This window comes from Pongo abelii, chromosome 7 (genome assembly GCF_028885655.2).
Source record: "Pongo abelii isolate AG06213 chromosome 7, NHGRI_mPonAbe1-v2.0_pri, whole genome shotgun sequence".
Classification (NCBI taxonomy): Eukaryota; Metazoa; Chordata; class Mammalia; order Primates; family Hominidae; genus Pongo; species Pongo abelii.
Genome location: NC_071992.2, coordinates 9,275,986 through 9,295,558, shown reverse-complemented (window position 1 = coordinate 9,295,558; position 19,573 = coordinate 9,275,986). Strand labels below are relative to the sequence as shown.

Sequence of the window (19,573 nt, the reverse complement as noted above, 5' to 3'; positions counted from 1 at the left end):
GGAATTTGTTGCAGAGAAGAGTGAAGGCTATCTGCAAAATAAAGGAACCAGGGCTCAGAATTCCCAGAGCAATCCATGTCAGAGGAGCTGAGTAGAAAAGGGAAGGGTGAAGTCAAAGGAGAGAAGTCAATGAGTTGGTCAACACCAAGCAAGGATCATGGGACCCTCTCCATAGCCCCACATCTCAAATGAAGTCAACAAAACCCATCAGTGCTTGGTGTAAGTGTTGTATGCTCCCAGAAATGAAAGCAAGGGCCAAATTTTAGGTCAGTAGTGTTGGGGGTAGAGGCAGCAGTCATGGACTTGTGGGCCCTGGAGGATGGGGTGATTCTGAGACATTGAATCCCCACACTGATCTCAGTAGAAATCTCAGGTAGGGCTTCAACATTCGTGGACCAAGGACTCTGTGAGCCTGAGAGCAACAGCCTTGGTGCATGTTCCAGCTCCAGCAATCCCAACTGGGGCTTTGAACAAGTTACTTATTTTTTTAACTAATGTTATTTTAATTGACAAATCATAATTGTACACATTTATGTGATGTTTTGATATGTGTATACAATGTGCAATGATTACATCAAACTAATTAACATGTCCATCCCCTAATTTACTGCAAATTTCTATGATGAAACATTTGAAATGTACCCTTTTAGTTATTTTGAAAGATACGTTATTATTGACTACAGTCACGCTGCTGTGCTATAGAATTCAAAGCATATAATCCAGCAACCCAACTTCTGGGTATAGACCAAAAAAAAAATCAAAGTCAATATGTCGAAGGGATCTCTACATTCCTATGTTCACTGCAGCACTATTCACAATATCCAAGATATAGAATCAACCTAAGTGTCCGTCAGTGGATGAAAGGATAAAGAAAATGTACTATATACACACAACGGAATACTATTAACCCTTAAAAAAGAAAGAAATCCTGTCATTTTCAACAGTATAGGTGAACTTGAAAGACATTGGGTTAAGTGAAATAAGCAAGGCACAGAAAGACAAATACTGCATGATTTTACTTATATGTGGAATCTAAAGAAGTTGAACTCACAGAAATAGAGAGTAGGACAGTGGTTATCAGGGGCTGGGGTGGAGGAAAGGTAGGGGATAGGAGACAGTGGTCAAAGAGTACAAAGTTTCCAATAGGAAGAATAAGTTTCGAACAAGCTAAACTCCTCTGAAAGCTCAGTTCCTCATCTGTAGAGCAGGGACACATCAACCTTCTACGGATGTTGCTATGAGAGAAAGAGATGATGTTCAGCACAATACCTAACGCAGTCAGGTCTCCTTAAGCTTGAACCTGCATCGCCATGACCTCTACATCTCAGGACAGAAAGGCTCACAGCCAGTGTCTCAGTTCCCAATGAAAAGTGGATCCCAGACCAGGCTGAACAGCAGGATCCCTAGGGGATACCCAGCCCTACTGAGTCAGAATCACCAGAGGTAGATCCTGGGTATGTAGGTATGTGTGCGTGTGTGTATGTATGTATGCATAAGAGATAGGGTCTTGCTCTGCAGTCCAGGCTGGAGTGCAGTGTCACAATCACAGTTCACTGCAGCCTCAAATTACTCCTGTCCTGAAGCCATCCTCCCACCTCAGCCTTCAGAGTAGCTGAGACTACAGGTGAATGCCACCAAGCCCAGATACTTTTATTTTCTTTATTCTTTTTGAAGAGAGTCTCACTCTGTTTCCCAGGCTGGAGTGCAATGGTGCAATCTTGGCTCACTGCAAACTCTGTCTCCAGGTTCAAGTGATTCTCGTGCCTCAGCCTCCTGAGTAGCTAGGATTACAGGCATGCACCACCACACCAGGCTAATTTTGCTTTTTTCACTGTTGTTTATTGTTTGATTTCACAAATAGGACTTTTTATTTGCCACTATTATAAGTCTGAACTTTAAACAGATTCTTGGACTGGTGGTTCATATCCATCAGCTCATTCAACTTTAGCATGTGTCTCATCCCTAGTGGGTTTTCCAGAACTACTACTTTCACCACGAAGCTCCATATCTTTCAAACCCAGGGTTCTCCAGCATTTTTACTTTCTAATGAAGACATCATGGAGAGGATAAATTGGCAAGCCTTTTCCACATCTTTCCCAATGTTGTCTGGAATGGATTTATTGACCACTTCTTTCAAGTCATTTGTCTGCACCTCTCAGGTCATGATTTCCATCATTTTCTTCTGGATTTGGCAGATTGTTGGTGCTGAGCATAAGAGGTCTTCCGTATCTGATTGTTGCATTTTTTAGTAAAACCAACACAAAACAAGATGAAAGAAGTAACCATTGTAGTCTTGATATGAACATGAGCTTCAATCATTGTTGAACATTTGTCAGCCATGGAACATATTTTGTCACAGGTAAGACCCGTGCCATAGAAGTTAGTCAGGCAGTTTTTGCCCTGGACATCTTCAGTAATCAGCTTGAATTTTTTAAATGCAACTTCAGCATTCTGCAAATCAGCAAGACTCACTTCAAACACAAGACCCTTGGGACCATCAGATGCAATTTGGGTTCCTTGGGTCCTGGTGACCAAGTCTTTCCAATATTTCTTATATTGAACATAGGAGGTGATTTCACATCATACTTATCTTTCTTAGAAAATGGATCAACTTTCTTCTTCACTCCCTTTTTGCCACCTTTCATAAGGCACTTGTTCTTAACAAACACCATGGTGCTGCTCAGAGCACCAAAAGGCTAAATTTTATATTTTTGGTAGAGATGGGGTTTCACCATGTTGGCCAGGCTGGTCTTGAACTCCTGATATTAGGTGATCTGCCCGCCTCAGCCTCCCAAAGTGCTGGGATTACAGGTGTGAGCCACTGCACCCAGCTGCTATTTATTTATTTATTTTTTTGTAGACACAGGGTCTTGCCATGTGACCAAGGCTGGCCTGGAACTCCTGGCCTCAAGGAATCCTCCCACTGCAGCCTCCCAAAGCACCAGGATTTCAGGTGTGAGCCACCATGCCCAGCCTGGAATCTATTTTTAAAGCCAATAAAGTGTTGAATAAAATTGCAACTTGGGCTGTTTTTTCTTTCCATTTTTTATATTTCAATGGTTTTTAATATATTCAGAGATATACACAAACATTACCAGTCAATTTTAGAACATTTCATGACCTCGAAAAGAAACCTCATACCCTTTAGCTAACACCCCCTATCCTCCCATGCCCCTACCAGCCCTAAGCAACCACTAATCGACTTCCTATTTCTATAGATTTCCATCTGAATGAAATCATGTAGAATGTGATCTTTCATCTGTTTTGAAGTCTCATCTGTGCTGTAGCATATGTACTTTGCTCTTTTTGTGATCAAATAATATTCCACCATGTGGGTAGACAACATTCGGTGTACCTCTTCATCTGGTGATGGGCATTTGGATTAATTCCCTCTTTGGGTTATTAGGAGTGATGCTACTGTAATTATTCATGTACAAATTTTTGTGTCGACCTGTGCTTTCATTTTTCAACATGAAAATATGACACATCTCCAAGGAAGACATAAAAGTGGCCAATAAGCACATGAAAAGATGCACAGTGAAATTCATCACCAAGGAAACAGAAATCAAAACCACAATGAGATACCACTTCATACCCATAAGGGTGGCTAGAATCGAAGATACAGAAAATTGGCCTGGTGCAGTGGCTCATGCCTGTAATCCCAGCACTTTGGGAGATCGAGGCAGGCAGATCACCTGAGGCCAGAAGTTTGAGACCAGCCTGGCCAACATGGTGAAACCCTGTCTCTACTAAAAAAATACAAAAATGAGCCAGGCATGGTGGTGGGTGCCTATAATCCCAGCTACTCGGGAGGGTGAGGCAGGAGAGTAACTTGAATCAGGGAGACAGAGGTTGCAGTGAGCCAAGATTCTGCCACTGCACTCCAGCCTGGGTGACAGAGCAAGGCTTCATCTCAAAAAAAAAAAAAAACAGAAAATAACAAGTGTTGGTGAGGATGCAGAGAAACTAGAACATTCATACACCACTGGTAGAAACTGAAATGGTGTAGCCACTGTGAGAAACAGTTTGACAATTTCCCAGACAATTCTACATAGAGTTACCAAATGACCAGCAATTGTGCTCCTAGGTATACGCCCAACTTGGGCTCTTTTAATCTATGGAAAATGAACTATGGGTACTTGGCAAGAACAAAGATGGAGAGAGGCAGAAATGGAGCCATGAGGGCACATTGATTGGTCTTTAGTACACATGGCTCCTACAGCAAATGGTCTCTAAATGACTTCTTCAGTTGCTCATAAAAAAAATCACCCTCTGCTCCAATTGTGGTGGATGAAGTGTGGATTGGACCTGGTGAGCCACGGTAAGACTGACTGCTAAACTTTATGAATGATGAGTGGATTTGCTCATATAATCTTGACTGTACTAATTTTTTTAATTTTATCCACTATCTTTGAAAACCTAACTCTTGATTAAGAACTGACTTTCCTGTACTTGTTGTTGACTCTAAGTAAATTTCAAATTCCACATAGTCCAAACATGATGTGCTGACAAATCTCTCAAAATAAAAATGCTAAGAATACAGGCATAGTTATACAGAAAATTTTGTAGAATTAACACAAATTGCACTTGTAGGTATGAAGCACAAAACATTTTCATGGGTAAAGAAAAAAGTGTTCTTCATTCTGGTAGAGGCTGCAGGATGAAGCTGCTCAAGCTGCTTGCCCAGTCAGACCTTGGGCTCTTACCTAATTTGTGTTAGGGTCTACTCTGATGGAGTCTATATCTCAGTCATCTTTTTTTTTGACATGGAATCTCGCTCTGTCTCCCAGGCTGGAATGCACCGGTGTGACCTCAGCTCACTGCAACATCTGCCTCCTGGGTTCAAGCGATTCTCCTGCCTCAGCTTCCCAAGGAGCTAGGACTACATGTGCATGCCACCATGCCTGGCTAATTTTTGTATTTTTAGTAGAGATGTTTCATCATGTTGGCCAGGCTGTCCTCAGACTCCTGACCTCAAGTGAACTGCCTGCCTTTGCCTCCCAAAGTGCTGGGATTACAGGCATGAGCCACCATGCCCAACCTCAATCATCTTTTCATCCTCCACACCTGGCAAGTTCTAGACACACTGTGGTTCCATACAAGTTTGTTGAATAAACAGGAGACAGAAAGTGGAAACTCTGGAAGTAGAGAAGGTTCCAGAAATTGTGCATATTTCCCAGAGACTGTGGCCCAATTCCTCAGTTTTGCCAGAGTTTTCTCTATCTCAACTCAAACCTTATGTGTGGGCCCAGGCACAGTGGCTCACACCTGTAATCCCAACACTTTAGGAGGCTGAGTTGGGTAGATCACTTGAGGCCAGGAGTTTGAGACCAGCCTGGCCAACATGGTGAAACCCCATCTCTACTAAAAATACAAAAATTAGCCAGGCATGGTGTTGTGCACCTATAGTCCCAGCTACTCAGGGGGCTGAGGCAAAAGCATAGCTTGAACCCCGGAGGCAGAGATTGCAGTGAGTCAAAATTATGCCACTGTACTCTAGCCTGGGCAATAAAACAGGACTGTCTCAAAAGAAAAAAAAAAAAAGCCCTTATGTGTGGGCCTTGTTACAGAATTAATGTTTATATGGACAATATGTACATGGGTGTATGTTAAGAGCATGAGTCATCCACAAGATTTTAGCAAAGTCCATTTAGAAAGCTCAATGCTTTGGGCTTCCACTTGCTTTGCTGCCTCTGTCCTCAGAAGGAGGCTTCATCCTTCCATGTAACCAGCAAATCCTTTATGCAGAGATGTACACAACACACTCCTATCCTTGGCTATGACACCTTGAAAGGCTCTTCTTGGTGGCCCCTAGTGCTCATTTCAGAGTAGTTCAAATTAAGATGGTCAGCTTTCATGCCAATCACTCTATAAGTCACTCCTATTATGACAAATTTTTCTAAATGCTTTATTGAATTATTACTTGAAGAAATGTGCACACAGAAGAGGTCAACACAGTACTTTTCTTACAAACTGAACATACTGGCCAGGCACAGTGGCTCATGCCTGTCATCTCAGCACTTTGGGAGGCCGAGGTGAGCAGATTGCTTGAGCCCAGGAGCCAGAGACCAGCCTGGGCAACATAGTGAGACACCCCTGTCTACAAAAAACAAATAAATAAAAAATTAGGCAGCAGTGGTGGCACATGCCTGTAGTCCCAGCTACTTGGGAGGGCTGAGGTGGAAGGACTGCTTGAGCCCAGGAGGCAGAGGCTGCAGTGAGCCATGATGGTGCCACTGTGCTCCAGCCTGGGTGACAGAGCAAGATCCTGACTCAAAAAAAAAAAAAAAAACTGAACATCTCCATATTACCGGCACCCATTTCAAGAAACAGAACATTACAGCCCCTTCCAGGATATTCCTTGGGTATCTTCCATCTCTACTGACCCCTGATTACAAACAGCCTCCACCTATTTCACCTGACATTGTACTTTATGAAAGCAGCAGTTCTGAGATGGGGGCTATTTTGCCCCCTGGGGACATTAGGCAATATCTGGAGACACTGGGGGTTGTCTCTACTTGGGGGGAGTTGTGTTACTACATCCAGTGAGTCCAGGGATCCAGGGATGCTGCTCAACATCCTAAAATGCACAGGGAACCCCCACACATACAACAGAGAAATTGCTGAGCCAAATATCAGCAGTGTCACAGCTGAAACCCTGTCATACACAGAATCACACAGTATCTGCTGTTTCATGCTGAGGATCTCTTTCATTCTGATCATTGCGTAGGAAACAGAAATGTCATTTGGAGGCAGGTAGAGTCCAAAACAAAGAAAATCCAGAGTTTTTTTTTTTTTTCAGCCAGCCTGGTGCCTTTAGAGCTAGGATTTAGATTCCATTCTTTCTGTCTCATTTTCAAGTGATTTTTCTTCAAATGGCATCTGCTGGGCTCAAGACCTGGAGATCCCCACAAAGCTGAGATTCACATGGGAATTCTGTACACACCCAAACAGGTATACACTGCCATTTACATGTAGACATCCACCCACAGATACACACATCCGGAGACCAAGACAGTAAGCAAACTCCACCATAAAAACACAGTCCCCCGAACAGGAGAAATGCACCATTCACTCCAGGGAGGTACCTATTTGTTTAATTCAGCCTCTGATAGGCTGTTGCCAAGCCTGGCTCTGAAAGTCTTCCCCTCTAGGAAAGAGAGATGGATTTTTTCTTTACTCAAGAATATAGATCTAAAAAAAACCAAACACTTCTGCATCTCAAAGCAGGCTCTACCTCCTGAGCTACACATATTGATCAGCATTTTATTGTCATTTTTCTTTTATTTGAACTGGAGAAAAATATAATCTAATTATGTTCTTACTGAAAGTTGGGAATCAGTCACAGTAAATCGAATTCTCTGGGTCCTCATGATTAAGGTGTTTAATTTGGGTGAAAACAAAGCAAAAGCATTGGTCATGTTTTAATATAGTTAGTACAGAATATATCTAAGGGATTCAAGTATCACTGTAGCAAGAAGCTCATTCTGCAGTAAACGGTGGATTCTGCCACTAGGATTGAGTTAGGGTGGTTCATGGCTGCACCGTTTCATCAATGTCTCTTTAAGAGTCCATCGAATGTGGAATGGGAAAGACTGAAATAGTCCAAGTCTTGACTAAGCTTCTATAAAGTGGTATTAGGAGCTGCTAAAATAACCTGGTCTTTAGAGACATCCCACACTGTAGTTCTCTAAGCTACAGATTCTCAGATTTTCCTATTTTATAACCCAGTAAAAATATTTTTTTTAATTTGAGAACCAACATAAGGTTGAAATTTTTTTTTTCTTTTTGGTAAGAAGGAACTTTTTTAAACTACCAGTTTCACACACACACACACACACACACACACACAGAAATTCCACCATGATTGGTCAGAATAGGTTAGGTTTTGCTGCAATAACAAACCACTCCTAAATCTTGGTAACTTCAAACATCAGAAGTTGTTTTTGTCACTCATACTACATCTGCAGGGAAGTGTGGGGTGCTCTGTTTTCCATCAAACTTGCCCTAAGACTAAGGCTAATGGGTGTTGAATTACCTCGAGTATCACTAAGCAGGGAACAGAGGAAGAAGAATGCTAGAGAGCCTTGTACTAAGAATTAAATGCTCCAGGCTAGAAGTCTCACACTGCACCTCTGCCCACAGCCTCTTGGCCAGTACTAGCCACATCCCCTCCCCCACCACACTGCAATGCATGGAGACAGGAGAATTGGATACATTACAAATTTCTACCCCATGGCATTTCATAAAAGAGAAAAAAATGCAAATACAAAAATGTTTTAATAGAATAGAATATATATATTTTTAGAATAAAGAACAATCCTCCAAAATGGGCAGCTGGTGGTCTTTCAACAATGGGCACATTTCTGTGACATTTTCTGTTTTTCCATTTTATCCTTGACCTATGAACATTTTATAGATGGTCCAAGGAACACCATTTGGGGACCACTGCTCTAATCAGATGATGAAAACGGCCCCAAGAACAAAGCACAGTCTCCTTAGCAAAGACCCAGCAGGGCCAGGGTGACCACGTTCTCACCATCAATGTGCAGACATCCACCTGCAGCATCCTTACATCCCAACATCAAACAGCGGTGCTTTATAGCTTGATTCTAAAGCCGTCTGATCTTTATCATCACTGTAAAGCTCTCTGGCCCCAAGATCTAACATCGCCACTCTAGCTACATCCTGCAACTATTCACCTCTCCTGCCTCCTCATCCCTCTAAACTTCTCTTCACAACCTCATGTTTCCTTCTTGCTTTACCTTCCTGCTCAGCCTGGACCTAACAGTCACCTTCTTGTAATGTGCTCCTAAACGCATTCTTCTCTGCCTTCAACCACACACACCTGGAAAATCTCCATACCCCATTGATGACTTGCCTCGCAATTTCCCAAGGGCTGCTGAATGATACTGGAAAGAATCACAACATGGATCTGGTAGTTCCACGAAATAATCTCACCATCCAACTCTAGGGTAAACTTCACTTCTGTTCAGCAATATTTTTAAGCATCACAAACAAATTCCAAACCATATTTGCTATAACAATTGACTTTAAACCTCTTCCATATCTCAAAGCCCCCAAACCCATCCCTAGGGGTTTCAGAGCCCAGAGTTGAGTTCTCTCAACTCACTTCCATCTCACCCCTAGGTCACTGTATCTTGACCCTCTTCCTCTGCCTTTCCCATCTTATAAGGAGAAGCATCCTTCTCCTTTCTGAAGCTACCTTCTCCAATTGTACCTCATCTGAGACCTCCCTTTATCACCCGTTCCCTTGGAACTCCCATGACTCATCGCCTATACTCATCATTTCACTCATATTTTGTACCACGTATGTGACAGGTGTTGAACATATAATCATGCTTAAGTCTCCACATGCTAACAAGAAAAACCTTGATCATCCCTGCTATGCCCTCAAGTCATTACCCTCCCCGCTCCTTTCCTGTGTTCCCAAACTTTGTTGATCTTCAACAAACCCTCTGATGCAGATGGCTCCGAAGTTTGCATCCTATTAGGTTGGTGCAAAAGTAATTGCAGATTTTGCCATTAAAAGTAATGGCAAAAATAGCAATTATTTCTGTACCAGCCTAGTATCTTTTCTCCTTCTACCAAACTTTGTCCCTGAAACATCTCATCACCTATAACTACCTCCTCCATGCAGTTGATTCCCAGATCTGCATTATTCTACTGAAAGTCCACTCCCCAACTTCCTCAGCTAGAGTAACAGAAGCCCAATTAGAATTCATGCTACCAGCTTCCTACCACCACCACCACCACCACCACCACCGTCGCCCTGCCATTGTTAGCAAAACCATCACTTGAGTGGAGCTCAAAGATTTGTAATGATCTCCCACTCCCCAGAAAGAGAACTTTAGACTCAGCCTAGAAGTAAAGATCCTCCCCTCCAACCCACGTCCCCAGTGCATCCCTTTGATGCCCCCTTCAGTGGAGTTAAAATTGAATGAGTGTTTTTCTTTTCACATACTCCTGGTATTTTTCCACAAATACAATTTTCACCTCTTGAGTATTTTCAAGGATTCTCCATGCTACACACAGTGAAATCCAAACTCCCCATCAGGACCCCAGTCTTACCAAACCCTCTTCACACTTTTCTGCCTCCATGCTTTTCCTTGGGTCATCCTCTTCTCTAATATAACCTTGTGTATTACTCTAGGTTCGCCAAAGAGCAGAGAGATAGAGGTAGAACTATACACATAGAGAGAGACAGATTGATTTGTTGTAAGGGATGGCTCACATGGTTATGGAGGCTAAGGAGTCCTGGAGTCTGCAGCCAGCAAGCTGGAGACCCAGGACAGCCAATGATATAGTTCCAACTCGAGTCCACATCGAAAGTCAGAAGAAGATTGATGTCCCAGCTCAAATATAATCAGGTAAAGACAGCAAATTCTCTGGGACTCTACCTTTTTGTTTTGTTCAGGCCTTCAGTGGATTGGATGAGGCTCACCCACATTGGGGAGGACAATCTGCTTTATTTGGTCTACCAATTAAATGTTATCCTCATCCAGAATACCTCAGGGACACACCCAGAATAATGTGTAGCCAAATATCTGGGCACCCCACAACCCAGTCAAATTGATACATAGCATCAACCCTCATGCCTCGCTTCTACTCTCTCCCCATTACTGCATGGCCAAATCTTTCCCTTATTACAAGGCTTATTCAAATGTCGCCTCTTAACTAAGCCTTCCCTGCCAACCCCAAATATTAATAGAATTGCTTTCTCCCTTCGCTCATGTCTTAAAATACCTTGTGTGATTCTCTTTTGCTGTATTTATTATAAACTCCCTAATAAATCAAGGCAGTGATTCCCAAATTATCAAAAGAGTATAAAAGCAGTCTTCTTTGAGTGTGAAATATCTCATGGAATATAGCACATGGCCTCTTCATGAAGAAACTACTGGGAGAGAAGAAGACAAGATGGAAGAGGCCAGGGAAAGGGGGTTAGTAGAAAGCACAATGAGGCTGGGCTCATACGGGGCTCACACCTGTAATCCCAGCACTTTGGGAGGCCAAGGCTGGTGGATCACGAGGTCAGGAGATCGAGACCATCCTGGCTAACATGGTGAAACCCCATCTCTACTAAGAATACAAAAAATTAGCCAGGCGTGGTGGCGGGTGCCAGTAGTCGCAGCTGCTCGGGAGGCTGAGGCAGGAGAATGGCATGAACCCGGGAGTCGGAGCTTGCAGTGAGCTGAGATGGCACCACTGCACTCCAACCTGGGTGACAGAGTGAGACTCCGTCTCAAAAAAAAAGAGAAAGCACAATGAAATAAGTCAGTGGATGGGTGCCTATAATTTCTAAGGGAAATAGAGTATAATCCAAGAATTTTATAGCCAGCTAAATTATTGCCCAATCAAAATAGGCAAAAGATACTATCACATGTTCAAAACTTAGAGAATACAGTATTTCTGAGCTCTTTAAAAAAAAGCCTTCATAATAAAATTTAGTCAGCCAAGAAATTAAAAAATAAGCAACTTGTGAATTGAATGACCATGACAAAAGGCTAGTGATGAGAGGTGAATCCATTCAAAAATAGGACTATGATTGCATAACAGAAAAAGGTGGTCAACCTTAACAACATAAAACAACCTAGAAATAACTAGTTTCCAGAGGTAAAGGGAGGGACTGTAGGAAGTAGAAGTGCTAATGCCCTTTATTAAGTCAATTAATCAGGTCTAAAATTGAAACGTGGTTTTCAACATATAATTTCTTGTTTATTTTCCCCCCTAACTGCCTGAGGATCAACCACCATGATGAATGACACAGTAACTATCTGGAACAGGAAGTACATAACCAACCTACCGCTCCAGAGGAAACAAATGGTCACCAATGTCCTTCACCCCGGGAAGGCAACAAAATGTACAAGACCACAATGGATGTCTTCTTCATATTAATATATGGACTCAGAACCCATTTTGATGGTGGTTAAACAATGGGCTTTGGCATGCTCTCTGTTTCTTTCAATTATGCAAAGAATAATGAACTCAAACATAGACTTGCAAGAAATGGCTGGCATGAGAAGAAGATGACCTGGAGAAAACAGCAAAAGGAATGCAAGGGCAGAATGAAGTCAAGAGACTGCAAAGGCCAATGTTGGTGCTGGCAAAAAGCCAAAAGGGTAAAGATTTTGCAATGACTTTATTTGCAGTGACTGTACAAATTTTTTATGATATGATCACTCAAATGTAAAGACTTTTACATATATATAAAACATCAATATTTTTCATCATCTTTGATTTCTTAGATGTTCTAGAAACTGATTTTTAGTGAGGAAAAACTACATTTATCTGAGGTGACCAGTTCCTTCAGTTTCACTTCCGTTTCTTTTTCTACTGATAAATTTACAGAGCATTCAATTTGCTACTTCTTGTTTTTAAAATCTCATTTGTGTGATGTCTGTTCATATCTCTAGCCATCTTTGTGCATAGCAACGAATGCTGTTCACTTAATATTAAGGAGGTTTATTTCTTGGGGTCATGAGATTTGGGGTGACTTCTCTCCCTTTTTGTACTTTTCTGTATTCATTAATTTTTTTGAGACGATGTCACCAATGTCCTTCATATTAATATTTGGGCTCAGAACCCATTTTGGTGGTGCTTAAACAATCGTCACCCACTTTGGAGTGCAATGGTACGATCTCAGCTCCACAAACCTCCACCTCCCAGCCTTAAGTGATTCTCCTGCCTCAGCCTCCCCTGAAGCCAGGATTACAGGCGTGCACCACCACCGACAGGCTACTTTTTGTAGTTTTACTAGAGAAGGGGTTTCACCTTGTTGGCCAGGCTGGTCTTGAACTCCTGACCTCAAATGATCCACCTGCCTTGGCCTCTCAAAGTGCTAGGATTACAGGTGTGAGCCACTGCACCCAGCCTTTTCTGTATTAAATTTTTTAAACACAACATTTAAAATAATCAAGTCATTCTTTTTGAATCTACTTTGTATTATAGGTATCTAAGTACTCACCTATTCTCTCTTACGTGATGACAAACTTGTTGAAACGTCATTTCATTTTGTGGCTCCAGCCCCAGGGATTCTGACTCTGATTCTAAAGGGGCTGTATGCAGAGTGAGCAAGCACCCCGGATGATTCTCTTACAAGTGTTTTAAGGGCAGGAGTTTGAGACACCCTGATGCAAAAGAACAAACCCTCCAGGAAGTTGGCTGTACATGTATTTTCCTTCTTAGCACAGGAAATGACAGAAAGATTATCCAATCAGTACCACTCATAGCACCTGATTATATGTGTTTGAGGAATTCAGAAATGGTTTCATCAAGGTTGAAGACCTAAAAAGAGGCTCTTCTCTCAGACTCCAAGTCCCCATCTCATGCATGGTTGAGTTAGTACAAACTGAGGATGATGCTTCTTCCTCCAGCATTGGTATCCCACGGTTTTTGTTCAGTAGATGAAGTACTTCCATCCCCCAACATCCCCAAGCTCAATCCCAGTTTCCTCACACACACTTTTTTATTTTTTGAGACGGAGTCTCACTCTGTCACCCAGGCTGGAGTGCAGTGCAGTGGTGCAACCTTAGCTCACTGCAACCTCCACCTCCCAGGTTCAAGTGATTCTCCTGCCTCAGCCTCCCGAGTAGCTGGGATTAGAGGCATGCACCATCATGCCTGGCTAATTTTTGTATTTTTAGTACAGACAGGGGTTTCACCATGTTGGCCAGGCTGGTCTCAAACTCCTGGCCTCAAGTGATCTGACCACCTCAGCCTTCCAAATGCTAAGATTACAGGTGTTAGCCCCCGTGCCCAGCTTCCTCACTTACACTTTTACAGAAGATCTGATCACACCCACTCCGCAGAAATCAGAATGGCCCCCACGTGGTGTTAAACAGGAGTGAAAACTTGAGTTGAATCAACTGAGGGTGACACAGAAACATTTCCCCCAAAACACTTTTGGCAGCTCTGCTGATCCATAACCTGGCTCCATTTCAGGGCAAGGCCTCCATTTAAGCTGCACTGGCTTCCACTAGAGTAAATCACATTAACTCATGGCAAACACAACCGAAGGGCAAAAAGATTCTTTTTAAAATGATTTTTGTCTCTCACTTACCAACACACGCTGGCCTCCCTAGAGCCTGACTCCATTCAGCTCCTGTTCCACTGAGCACCCACTGAAAGCTCAGCTCATGAGCTGAGATGACCCACACATCAAGGAGTTTACAATCCAGGGGAAGAACAGACCTGAATACAAGTGATGACAATACAAGACGGAGTCAAAGAGCCCAACTAGAAGTTTCAGCAGAATAGCACCAAAGACTAGATCCCAACCCAGCTCCCAGAGCCAGAGCCAGAGCCAGGCTGGCTGCATGAGATCAGCTGGGAGCTTTTGCAAACATAAGTCCCAGCTGAAGCCCTAATCATCAGATTGAGAGTCACTGGGAGTGAGCTCCAGGAATTGGTTTATTTAATAAACAACCACACACACATGATTCTGATGTTCCTAAGGGTTGTAGAAACATGGAACTATGGAAAACACTAAAAAAAAAGGCACTAAAAGAAAAGTATAAATATTCACTATCATCCCAGGCATCATGAGGACGCTCCACGTGCACTATTTCCAATACTTAGAATAACCTGCAAGGGAAGCATTCATTCATGACGATGGGCTTTATCGGGATCAGAGCCAGCCCTGGGAATGCTTGAACCTGCGCTGAAGGTCACCCCCTTTTCCCCACAGGAGGGGGCTAACATTAAGGAGCAGGGGCCAGATGGGAAATGGAGTGTCCTTTTATTATGACACCACAGTGAGAGACTTTTTTTTTTTTTCAGAGTCTCGTTCTTGCCACCCAGGCTGGCATGCAGTGGTGCAATCTCAGCTCACTGCAATTTCTGCCTCCTGGGTTCAAGCGATTCTCCTGCCTTAGCCTCCAGTCTAGCAGGGACTATAGGTGCCCGCCACCATGCCTGGCTAATTTTTGTATTTTTAATAGAGACAGGGTTTCACTATCTTGGTCAGGATGGCCTTGATCTCTTGACCTCATGATCTGCCTACCTTGGCCTCCCAAAATGCTGGGATTACAGGTGTGAGTCACCAAGCCTAGCCTGAGACTTTCAAGTAAAGCAACAATGGACCACAGAGATTAGATATCAGGGCTAACATGGAATCTCCGTCATTAATTCTTGAGATCTTATTATCTTTGCTCAAAGAGAAAAATAATCACAGTTGACATATTTAGGACTTCTGAATGTAAACTTGATCTTAGAGGAAGTTAAGGAATTACTGGTAACTTTATTAGGTATGACAATGATCATATAAAAAATGCCCTCATGTTTTTAGAAGGAAAGTAAATTATGTAGGGGTGAATATCATGATGCAATTACATAACTACTGTAAACTACTTTTTAAATACTTCAGAAAAACAAATGGAGTAAATATTGCAAACGTTAATAGTTTTTAAACCTATATGATGGGTATATGATAGCTCATTAAACTAGTCTCTCTACTTTTACGTATATTGAAAATTTTTCATAATAATAAAAAAAAAACCTTGGCCAGGCACAGCAGCTCATGCCTGTAATCACAGCACTTTGGGACCCTAAGGTGGATGGAGGACTGCTTGAGCCCAGGAGTTTGAGACCAGCCTAGGCAACATAGTGAATCCTTATCTCTACAAAAAATAGACAAATTAGTCAGGCATGGTGGTGTGCACCTGCAGTCCCAGCTACTCAGGAGGCTGAGGTGGGAGGATCACCTGAGCCCAGAAGGTCAAGGCTGCAGTGAGCCAAGGTCATGCCACTGCACTCCAGCCTGGGCGACAGACCCTGTCTGAAACAAACAAACCAGCAAACAAAAACCCTCTTGATCCCATTTCCCAAAAAAAGATTTTTTTGAGATCTTACCATCTCCTGGCTTGGTGCAGAGTCCAGGAAATCAAGACAAAGCACAGCACACAAGGAATAAGGAGGGAGGGAAGCATGGGGGAGGCTGACACTGTGGACTCTCACAGCTCAGTCGACCCATGCACCTTGCTTCATGGAAGAAAGGAAAGAAGGTGAGTCATGCCTTTAACACACAGTGACCTTCCTCACTAGTAAGTGTGCCTCCAGAAGTGTACAAGAACTCCGTGCCAGAGCCAGGCTGGCTGCATGAGAATCACCTGTGAGCTTTTGCAAAAACTGGCCCCTACTGGGTCCAAATGTATTCATCTCTTGGAGAGGAGGAGAGAGGAAGAACAAGGAAAAGGATGGGAAGAAACCAGCCTTGTGCACAGGAAGATGCTGGGATTCCTCCTGCATGTTTAGCACAATACATCCTATTTTACAAGGTCACAGAAGCTGAGAGAGGTAAACCTGCCCAGGTTCTCATAGCTTGTAACTGGCAAAACCTGCCCAAATCTCTGTCTCTAGAGATATTTCCGCTTGCTTCAACTCTGGAGCTGTCCTAGTTGTACAAACGACAGATTCCACTCATCACTCATTTTTGTTTGCAGATATTGCCTAAGGTCCCTTGTGAATATTTAGGTCAGGGCTTTTTTTTTTTTTTTTGTGTGTGTTATTTGTTTGTTTGTTTGTTTTTAAAAAAGCAATCTTGTAGAAAGAACCCAAAGTGGCTCCTCCATTTAAGACCCTGCAAACAGGGAGACCAGAGTCTGGAGTCCTGGTCTGGTTTCCACACCTTCCTTAGATTTCCCTGTGTGTAAAATCCAACAACAATCTTTGACAAATTGCCTGCCCCAGGTGAGAGATGGAGGAAGTTTTAGCTTTGCTTTTTTTTTTTTTTTTCTTTTTTCAGACAGAGCCTCACTCTATTGCCCAGGCTGGAGTGCAGTGGTGCAATCTCGGCTCACTGAAACCTCTGCCTCCTGAGCTCAAATGATTCTTGTGCCGCAGCTTCCCGAGTAGCTGGGACTACTGGCAGATGCCACCACACCTGGCTAATTTTTGTATTTTTAGTAGAGATGGGGTTTCGCATATTGGCCAGGCTGGTAACGAACTCCTGGCCTCAAGTGATCCACCCTCCTCAGCCTCTCAAAGTGCTAGGACTATGGGCATGAGCCACCATGCCCAGCCACTTTGCTATTTTTTTAATAGACAGCTTCGAGGCCCAGTATGATTCACAGATTAGGAAACATCACAGGCAGAAGAACACTTTGCTTTCAAATAGTAGAATGTTTTCATTTTCCAAGAGCTCTCACCTGCCATCTAATCTTGTCTCCCTAGCAGTCCTGGGAGAGAAGCAGATGTGGTTTCCAATCCCACTTTCCAAAAGAGGAGACTGAGTCAGAGGCTTTGCAGATACACAGAGGACATGTGAGGACAAGTGAGCGTCATGATCATTGTCAGCCCCCTCCCCCAACTTGACATTCCCAGACCTAGTGGACTTCCAAACAGAGGAGACAGAAGAACTGATCAATCAACTCTGCCATGGGTGCCAGGATCCAATATTTCCCTGGCTAACTCGGTCACATCGTGTCTGGGATTTCCAACTACTACCCATCCCACAAGTCTCAGCTAAAACAGCAATTCAACGGGGCACATTTTTCTGAGGCTCCAGGATTGGGCTAGGCCAACTCCATGGCTCTCTGGCCTTCCCCTACTGCAGAACGTAGCACCTGTATGTCACTATTTGTTCAAACATGTGTCTTTTGTATGCTCTCCACGTTATCTGCAGCATCTGCCTAGAATAATAATGAATGGTAAAACCTAATCTCTATTGAGTGTCGATGATGCACTTTTAATGTGACATCTTATTTAATCTTCACTATATCTGCAAGAGTAGAAGCTATTAATAGCCAATTTTCAGATAAGAAAATCAAAGCACAGTTTCTATAACTTACCCAAGGAGCTAGATAGGAGGCAGCACAGTTTGAGCCCAGGGAATCATATTCCAGAGACCATGTTCTCAATTACTAGAGCAGGTACCTCCCCAGAATCTAGCAGGTGGTTAACGAGTCTGTGGAATAAGTGAACAGAAGGACAAGCAGATGGATGGATACATAGGTGGGTGGGTGGATGGATAGATGGGTGGGTGAGCAGGTGGACGAATGAATGGATGGTTGGGTCAGTGAAGGGATGGCTGAGTGGGTGGAGAAATGGATGAGTGGGTGAGGGGGTGAAGGGATAAATGGATGGATGGATGGATGGGTGGGTGGATAGATGGTTAGATGATTGAATGGGTGGATAGATACATGGGTGAGTAGATGGATAGATGGGTTGGTGGGTAGGTAGGTGGATGATAGCTGGGTGCATAAGAGAGGGGTTTGGATAGGTAGATGGGTGGGTGGGTAGATAGATGGGTAGGTGGGTGGATGGATGGATGGAGGGATAGATGGACGGATGGAAGGAAGGAAGGGTGGATGGATGGATGGATGGATGGACGGATGGAAGGAAAGAAGGGTGGATGGATGGACGGACAGATGAACAGATGGACTTGGGCATTTATTCAGGGTCCTCCAAAGAATTGAGTGATTTCCCTAGGGTGTCTCATCACCTGCAGGTAGGTGGGCAAGGGGGCTTACCTCTGTAATACTCATGATTATGGGTAGTGTTCAGCCTCAGTCACCACTCTCAGAACACTTTATTGACTAGGAAAGTCAAAACTGGCATTGATAACTAATGCAAATTGCAGCTATAACTAACAGAATATGTTGAGCTGATGGCAGCTGGGCAATCAATAATCAATAACTTGGCTGTGTCATGTTACTGCCATGCTGGGCAGGTAGAGCCGGGGTTCCTTAATCCCTCCATCACATTAAGGATGGTTGTCAAGACTTCCCCAACAATGAGGACAGGGATATTATCAAATACTTGCAGTTCACCCCAAAAGCCTCACCCTCTTCATTCCACCTGCACGTGACCTTCAGCTCAAAGACATTTCCAGTCCTCCAGGTCAGCCCTTCTTCTAGACTTTGAATTAACCCTGATGACTGCCTGCCCATTAAGTGTCTTCACCTTTCATCACACATCCTTTTCCAAGGCTTTCCTTCAATCCAGCCCTCACTAAATGCTGGAACTGTTGTTGACAAAATCCAGAACAAGCTGCGTGAGGGATGCAGGTGGGAAGCAGGCTTTAGTAATGGGGAAAAATTCTAAGCAATCTCGAACACAGAAAAGAAACTGAACAGGTAAGAGAGAGGCAGTCAAGACAAGAAGTGTTAATTTTGCATAACTGAAGCTGAAGAAGATCGGGGGGCATGGCAGACCACAAGATAAATATGATATAGACTCCTTTTTAAGAAAAGTATAAACATCCACCCTTTCCTACTGACAACTGTGCTTCAAATATTGCTAAGGTCTTTACTAAAGGCGAGTCAGAAAAGCTGGGTATTTTATGCAATACAGTAAGAAGGCCCATAGGCAAGTATGTTCCTGGCACCACCTTCTAGTATAACACCTGGGATTCTGGTTACACCTGTCCTAAAGTTGTCTCTCACACCTGCTGTTGGAGAACTACCATGAGAGAAGAACCATAGTGAAGTGGTTAAGAGTGTGCACCTAGCGACCAGCTAGATGGCTTCAAACCATCACTATCTAATACCGAGCAAGTTACATAATGTTCCCGAGCCTCAACTTTCTCATCTGTAAAATGGGTATTCTGTCATTC

The 19,573-nt window shown here is 43.2% G+C and overlaps 1 pseudogene; it reads right to left on the bottom strand.

The window, feature by feature from the left end:
• Window positions 1-338: 338 nt before the first annotated feature.
• Window positions 339-4,139, bottom strand: LOC134761905 (small ribosomal subunit protein eS1-like; annotated as a pseudogene).
• Between the last annotated feature and the right edge of the window lie 15,434 nt (window positions 4,140-19,573).